Source organism: Siphateles boraxobius, unplaced genomic scaffold (genome assembly GCF_051911475.1).
Source record: "Siphateles boraxobius isolate OS27281-9 unplaced genomic scaffold, OSU_SipBor_1 41, whole genome shotgun sequence".
Lineage (NCBI taxonomy): Eukaryota > Metazoa > Chordata > Actinopteri > Cypriniformes > Leuciscidae > Siphateles > Siphateles boraxobius.
Window position 1 is genome coordinate 18510266 of NW_027509042.1, and position 8682 is coordinate 18518947.

At 36.0% G+C, this 8682-nt stretch overlaps 1 long non-coding RNA gene across 1 annotated transcript; it reads left to right on the plus strand.

Annotated features, from left to right (window-relative positions):
* The first annotated feature begins 3173 nt into the window (after positions 1 to 3173).
* On the plus strand, positions 3174 to 4729 carry LOC143707218 (uncharacterized). The gene is made up of 3 exons (XR_013193109.1): positions 3174 to 3217; positions 3312 to 3375; positions 4478 to 4729. It is a non-coding gene; the product is annotated as an uncharacterized LOC143707218 (long non-coding RNA).
* The last annotated feature ends 3953 nt before the right edge of the window (positions 4730 to 8682 follow it).

An 8682-nucleotide genomic window follows, 5' to 3' on the forward strand; every position in this document is an offset into this window, starting at 1 on the left:
TGGTCTGCTTGTTTTTTCCCCCTGAATTGTGCAACACTCATGACGGTTGTTTACCTCTTTATCCTTTCTACATCTGTTTTCTGCTTTGCTTGAACAAGTTACTTACTTCTCCAATGGATCTGGCAAGATTACATTGGATCTCTGTGTATATGTGTAAATGTGCACAGATGTAGCCTATTTGTAGGTGTTTATGAACGGCCTACTTAATACATCATCTACCTCTTTTTGAGCTATGAGAGTGTATGAGAAATTCCTGCAGTAATTTAACATAGCTTGAGTCTTATGAGTTGGTTCTTTCAATGAATAATTTAAAAAGACAAATTGTCTGCTTGAATCAGTCTGACAAATCCTTTACTGAACTGAATTAACATCTCACTCAGTTAATGAACTATATACTATTGTTATTTTTAGTGATGTCTGCATTGAAAATGTTATACACATTACTACTCCAAAGAATGGGCTCAATGAGATTGTTTTTTAAAAGTATGTTACACTCACCAAAAATACAGATTTGATCTTTGAAACATTATATATATATATATATACAAAGAAATGGTAAAACATAATTCAGTTTAAGAGCAATTCTGGTTGAAGAAGTCCTGGAAGATTCTACAGTGGCCATCACAGTCACCTGACTTGAACCCCATAGAAAATTGATTGTGGGATTTGAAGAAGTCAGTTGTAGCACGCAAACCCAAGAATATTAACTAAACTGAAGGCCATTGCTCACGAGGAATGGGCTAAGATTCCTCAGAAACTGGTGTCTGGTTATACATCTCATTTGCAGAAGGTCATAAGAGCAAAAGGTTGTTCTAAGATGCTTGCCATGAAGGCGTTAAATAACTTTGAGACTGCAGAATTCATTCAAAGTTGCATTTTCAGTTGAATTTGGGGAACCACTTGAGCTATGTAAATTACTTTTGTTTGATTTGTTCACTGCAAACAGCTGACAGTCTGTAAATTTTGCCAATAAATCTGGGGCCTATACCATGAAGCCGGTTTAGGTGGCTAGCCAGCTATGTTTCAGTTTAGTTTGCGTCAACCCTGGGTTTTAGGGACCATGAAAGTGGTTTGGCTTTTAGCAGTGTTCATCGCCATAGTAACTTACGCTACACGGCTAACCTGGTCCGGGGCAGGTTATGTTCTAGGTAAGAGGTTGCAAACTGAACTTGGACCAATCAGCTGTGAGCAAAGTAACACATGTCTGATGCGATAAAGTCACTCCACCTGTTTCTACTCCAAATTAAAGGTCACTACATAGCAAATGATTTTAAAGACAAAATCGTCTGGTTTTTAGTGATGCTTATTTAGAATATTGAATTTGTATGATTTAGATATTATTTATGTAATTATTATACCCTTTATCAATCACACATGTACAATTTTAGTTCATCAATTATTATTACGCAGTTTAAATGAATAAATATATAAAGGTAATATAAATACGCTTTAGCATCAATAGATGAAGCTATAAAATGACAACATGTGAGCTTAAATGTTCAATTCTCTCTATACCTTTGTCAGCTGTATAAAATAACTTCAGAACTTTTACTTGCACTGATATATAGTAGCGAGACTTTTTCTTTTAGTTGTCCTCTTTCATAGACAGCTGTTTTCTTCTTGCTGTGTAAATTTGTTTAAATTCTTACGATTTTAATACTTTTATTTAATAAGTGAATTTCGCTGCTTCTCTCGTGAGAAATTAATCTCAGTTTCACTCTTTCTCAACGTGTGATTGGCTGTTCGCTACTGATGTCACATCTAAACTCCTAAACTCAGGATCAAAGCCTGAGTTGACAGAGAAAGTTGATGATCAGCATCATGGTACCAACAAAGCCTGGTTGGATTGTTTTGGTTTTGTCAACTCTAAACTAATCCTGTAACCTTGAGTTGGTTCAACTACCATCATGGTACAGGCCTCTGATTTGCAATAGGGGTTGAATAATTTCGGTAACAACTGAAGCATTTCAGATAGCTTGGAAAAAAATAAATGATCGCTCATTTTTACCATCTGTGTCTGACAAAATATTTTCAGTATTGAAATAAGTGAGGAAAAGCTCCCTTTTAGCTTAGTAAAAAAAAAAAACATGACAAAATATAACCAAGAAATGTTATTATTATGGATCTGTACTGTTGCCTTTAGAACATTAAAATATGTGGGTCAATTTGACTCACGAACATCACAAGCATAATAGTAATTATGTGTGTACATGTCAAAAAACAAACCAGTGTGTTGAAACTTTGCATGCATGTATGACCATAAAAAAACAGGTTAACCAGCATTTCAGTCAACTCAAAATCTGAAAGTCTAACTGACCCGCAACATAACATGAGGGTTAAAAAGAGCAAACACACACATGTGTGTGTATATATATATATACACACATACACATTTCTCAGCCATTTTGGTTGAGCACTTGCAGGGTTAAGGAGAGGGTCACTGAGGCAAATTCTGTCCAGCAGTCTTTCTACTCCCCTCTACTGTAGACGTGGTTGGGTGTAAGCCAGTGGCTCTCAACACTGTTTATTTATGGCAGCTGCCGACTTGAGGCATGGAGCCAAGCATCACAAAATGACATGGCTGTACCCAAGTCAAGCCTTTCCTTTGGGGTCAACCGACACACTGTCTATGACTTACTGTGCACTTCTACAGGAACAGACCACTGCAGGGGGTTCAGCAGGTCAGGCCACAATTTCATTCAGGCTGCTTTGCTGTTTTCACCCGGCTTCTTTCTGAGTTTTAATTACACAGGGTTACATACATGCATTATCAATAGCCAAATTCTACTTGAATGGCAATGTTGTAATTATGGTTGTTTGCAGGAACAAGAATAAAACTTTGTTAGAGTGGTGATGGGTTTTGGAACTTGCGCTCAGCTGTAATTACGGGATAAATTCGATGAGACGCCAGATTTAAGAGCAGGCGAAAATAAACAGATGCTAAATCCAATTCCGAAGAAAGCTTTGGAAAAAAAAGGAGACTGAGGGTTTACTTCTTAAGACAAACAGATTTAGCCAATATGATGTTCCAGAAGAGGTTGACATTTAGAGTATTTGCTTTTGTGCACTGTAAATTGAAATGCATGTTGAAAAATGGATTAAAAAAGACAATGAAAGGAACTCTCTGTCCCTCTTTTTATTATGACATAAACTTCATAATTGTCATGCGATGAACGATGAAGCCAGTTGCAGTGAATGCGCTTTATTACAATCAGAGGTAATACATACAAAGGTTGTTGATGAAGAAGGAGAGTAGATCACAGTAACATCAAGCTATGAATAACACATCTAATTATAATCTTTCCTTGCAGATCTCAAGAAAAGGATTGCATGCGAAGTATGCGGGTCATACTCACCCGAGACAAGATAATAGGGGTGAGTTGAGGATAAGTTTATATACCGTCCTTGATTGGAGAAGTGATGCGGGACATCACTCTGGCGAGCGTGACAATAATATCATCCAAAAAAAGCTAACAAAACTTGAAACCTCATAGGGGAGCCAAGGGTTGATTAAAGCAATTTTTTGCAATAAAAAATTACATGTAGTTGTGCCAATTAACCAACCCCAACACCAATAATATCATAATTGAAAATAAAATATAACAGTAATATTTAAACATTTACCAAACATTTAACATTTTGCAAAAGAGGATTGCTACCATTAGTGCATTAGGTATAAACTCACAATAAACAACAACAACAACAACAACAAAACACAATAGTCATTTGGTCATTGTTGGTTCATAAAACATTAACCAAAGCTAAATTTGAAAAAATTTAATGCTAAAAATGTATTTGTATTTGCATAAATAGAGCACAGCCCCTGGTCTGTATACATGTAAAGATATTTGTAATGTTTACAGAAGACTGTGAAAATGCTACTGTAACTGTACAGTAAGTTAATACTCAATTTTCAGTGACAAATAGTAAATGTTTTAACATCACATTATATGTAATTTTATTGTAAAATACATCATATGTGTGGTTTTGGTAGGTAAAATCCCTGAATGATCATATCATTTATGGTGAAAAACCGTAAAAAGACTTTTCAGAAATTTTCAGAAGTCCCTGAGCGACACATAACATATTATATATTTTATTTAAATTGTTTTGCTTCTTATCTGTAATCAGTAATGTACATGCGCGTTAACCTAATTGTGTCTTTGTGTTTATGTCCCATCTATATACGAGTATTAGCCAAGTTTTATGGACAGTTGAATCCATCATGTGGCTTTCTGTTTTACCTCTTGGTTGTTATCTTTAAATTTTGGCAGTTCTGTCAATTTTGGCAGTTCAAGTAGATAGAAATATTCTGTTTGTGTGGTCGATGTAAGACACACAACTACGGTTATGGGCCATCTTGAGGGTAAGCAAACAATGACAGAATGTGAACTATCCCTTTAAAGTAACCATGTACAGTATGCATTAACCTCATCAGCTGAGCACAGGTTGATCTTCTTTTTTCTATGTGGTTCAGCAGGACAAAATAAAGATCTAAATGGCTGAAAAGAAAACAGAACATTTCCAAGCTCCTACTGTGGTATAGGTCAGTGTAAATACCACCATCCCATTCTTTCTGCAGGAGTATATATCCACTTTCAACTCTAAGGGTCTAGGTTACCTCTTAAAAATACTACACCCCTAACCACTTCAATGTGTGAACACTTGCATAAACACACAGACTGCTGAAGTGTAAGTGGCTTCCACTCCAAAGTTTTGACAATGACCTCTGCCAGGACAATGATAATATTTCACAAATAAAAAACAAATAGCATTATTGAGATCTGCTGTGCCCTGGGAATCAACCTTTGTGACCTATTTTGGTAACCTCTGTGGTTAATAGTGGGAGAAAGCTGGATGCCTGAGTCACTTGTGTTAATGGTTATAGAGCAGATTTAAGCTCAACCAGGAAACCTGACTCTGCTGACCTTACATACTCCACAACCTGCTCGTTCCCTCCTCTTTCCTCCTTTCTGTACTCCCTCCTTCCTCCCTCACCTCCTTACTCCATTGTTCTTTGTGTCCAGTCGCAAGACACATCAGAAGTACAGGAAAGGTGAAAACCAGAATCCTGCCTAATAATGTCTCATTTCCAAGCTGTCATCAAGTTTTCATTGCCTCACGCTCATACTTGTACAACGACACAAGATACATGCTGAGTACACAAGAAACGCCACACACCAGACCTCTACGCTTCAAGGTCAAATTTCTAATGGACGCAAGAATCAATGTTTCTAATCTTTGCTCTTGTCATTTCTCCTCCTGCGCTGTGCTAATTCCTCCTTTACTAGAAATGTTAATTTTTGCATTTTTTATCATATAAGTGAGCTGAGACCTAGACAAAGTTCATTGACTTCAAGAAATGTTCTGTAATTCAAGGTGCATGTTCACGAGAGTAGGCAGGACTACAGGTGACTGAACCATTTCTGAGAAATCTGTCCACAATTCTTTTCATAATTACTATAGGAATACGTGGATACACTGGGAGTCTCCAGGAATTGCTTTCTCCTTGAATGCAAGGTTATTTTCTGTGAACGGCATATTTGAATTTTATTGCAGCCTATTTACAATGTTTTAAAGGGAACAGAACACATAAAGTATGTTGATTTCGGTCCTTTGATAGAGCTTTGCATATCAATAGGTTGTTTCCAAATGAGTGGTTTGTGAATGTTTCATTCACCATCACATCTATCCAAGCAAAGTCAACATTGGGTCACGTCTATTGTGGTCCTTCGGGAAGCAGCCTGCTGTTGCATTCTGGGAAACAGAGAGGCCCCTAGTTATAAGATGAACCAGTGCCTCCTGTTTGCTCTCAGTGTGATTTGAGAGTCATCTGACAAAGGGCTTATTATTAGGGGCTACATTGTGTAGTAGTTACTGCATGGCTGCTAGTTTGAAGCGCATGAATCACGCTTTTACAGCCTGTGATGGCATAACCAAATGAGGTGCTGTGACTAATACTGCCCCAAACTAATCCTTATTACCCCACTTTAGGTATTGTGTTGTCTAAAGAATAATGGTGATACCCTCCTGATTTATTTAGGCTGTCAGGTAAGAATTTAAACCGCATTTAAATACAATATATATTTTTAATCAGGGTGAATATAACATAGTATAGTATAGTATAGTATAGTATAGTATAGTATAGTATAGTATAGTATAGTATAGTATAGTATAGTATAGTATAGTATCGTATTGTATAACATAAAATATAATAAAAACAGTACTATTTTGAAATTTTTGAAAAAACACTTTAAAATAACAGTTTTTAATATATTTGAAATGGTAATTTATTTCTGTAATGGCAAAGCTGAACTTTACTCCAGTCTTCAGTGTCACATGATACTTTAGAAATCATTAAAACATTAAAAACGTTGTGCTGTTTAATATTTCTAAAGAAAGCATGATATATTTTTTCAAGATTCTTTGATGAATAGAAATAACAGCATTTATTTGGAGCATAAATCTTTTGTAGCATTATAAATGTCACTTTTGTTTGATTTAATGCATCCTTGCTGAATACAATGATTTCTAAAAGATAAAAATAAATAAAAAATAACACCAAACTTTTGAACGGTAGTGTTTTATCAGTGTACTGATTTTCATAATACAATCATTGGGCAAAAGGATCACAGTAATGATGCAAAGCTCCCTATATAGATACAACATACAAAAAAAATATAATATATTAATAGGAATAATATTTTTAACCACAAAACTGTATACATGCAGACTCCAGTTTGAAAACGCTTGTGTTAGGTGTGAGAGCCAGTGAAGTCAATGGAAACAGTGGCAGTACTTAGATCCTGCAACACTTTATTAAAACTTCACTCTCAAGGCATGACTGGCTTGCGTAATGGAGTAGGGGGGTGTGGGGGAATTTCAGGGTGTTACTAATCCTATGCTTTGGCTATGAGCCGATGGAAAGACAGCATCTCCATTTTCCCAGCATGGTCTTAAACTAAACTCATCCCTGTTCTCTTACTAACTCTCCATGTTTTCCAAAGCAACATGAAATATTCCTGACCAAACAACCAACAATAGAGTCCATGTATCTGTTTTAGCTCTTAATTCTGGAAATTTTAGGTTATACATGAGCAGTTCATATTCCAATATAAAACTGACTTTTAAAGCAAAGCTCAAAAATGATTTGTGTTAATGATTAGTTTTTAATTAGTTTGTATAGGTTGAATATGCTTTCGGGAGGTCTTGCTCGTGTTTCAAGGTTACTAACAGGCTCGTAAACTCCTTGTGCCTCTGGGATTTTTCCAGCAGTAGAATACAGAAAGTCACCTTGTAGCATGCATCGTCCTCTCCTGGACACAGTTTGAATAGGGGACTTGGACATTCTGTTCTCTTAATGCTCAAAACCGCTTCACATGACCTTTTGTAGCCTTATGTAACCTTTTAAACACAGGTTAGCCAGAGAGAGACAAATTATGTTACTGTCTATCAAGTGGAGCTTTCTTTCAGCATGAATGCTGTGCAAAAAACTTGAGGAAGCTTTTATCCTATTGAAGGATTCCAACGTTTGGATCATTTGACATATCCGGACAGCTGTATAGTTTAAAAAGTCTACCTTTTATAAGATGGGTCCACATTATCAGGAACTTCTGGTTAACATCAGGGTGATATGTGTTGATTCAAGACCCCAGTTCAGTCTGTACTTCCTCTGAAGCAGTTAAATCAGTTTGTCTTCCTGTTTGACCTCACAGAACCCCCATATCCTCTTACTTCCATAAACAGTAACCAAATTAGCATCTATTGTGTCTTGAATTATAAGAATTTTCCCAATTCAGTACAAGTTCAAGTTAATTTACAGCATTTGTGGCATAAGTCTGACTACCGCAAAAACAAAAAATCCTATTCCTCCTTTTTTTTCTTAATTTGGGTTACAGTGAGGCACTTCAATGGAAGTTATATATATATATATATATATATATATATACACATTTATTTATTTTTGTATAGCCACAGGATGAAAACAGAATGCACATTTACAAGATTGTAGTGTGAAAACTGCTTACTAACCTTGCCATGACAATGCTATAAAACCTAAAATAACTCACAGTTTAAAGGAACAATTGTTTGTGGTTATCAATATTATGCTACAAATTCTGTCAGTTCAGCTTAATAGGTACTTAACTCAGAATATTTCTTCACTAGAGTGTATACTTATTGTATAGGTGGATATTTGGGTGTGATGTTTGAATGTACACATGCATTTTGCACGGATATTGTCTGCAAACCTAAACTGATACTCAGTTATCAGTATGTTCTTGCACCCGTATTCAGCACTAGAGAGCCCCTGATATCTTTAATGTTCTGAACAAAAGAGCAAACACAGACACATATTCAAGCAAACTTTAAACTGCTACATACTTTTATCTTTCTCCCTGAATCATATAATCCATCGACACTCTCATACTCTTCCACATTCAGCTTGTCTGCCTAACAGGAATACATACATGTCTTATAAATAGGTTCTGATTACAGAGAGAGGCAGATGCAAATTTGATCTCTTTAGCTGCAATGAGAAATAATGGAGATTTTTGCTGAGGTATTCTGCTTTTCTGATTCTTCTCCTGTAAGACCACGCACCTGTAATCTCACATGTGTCACCTATAGTTTCTTTGGTGTCTTTTGAGTGATCATTTGAGAAATTTTGGAGACAAAGTTGAT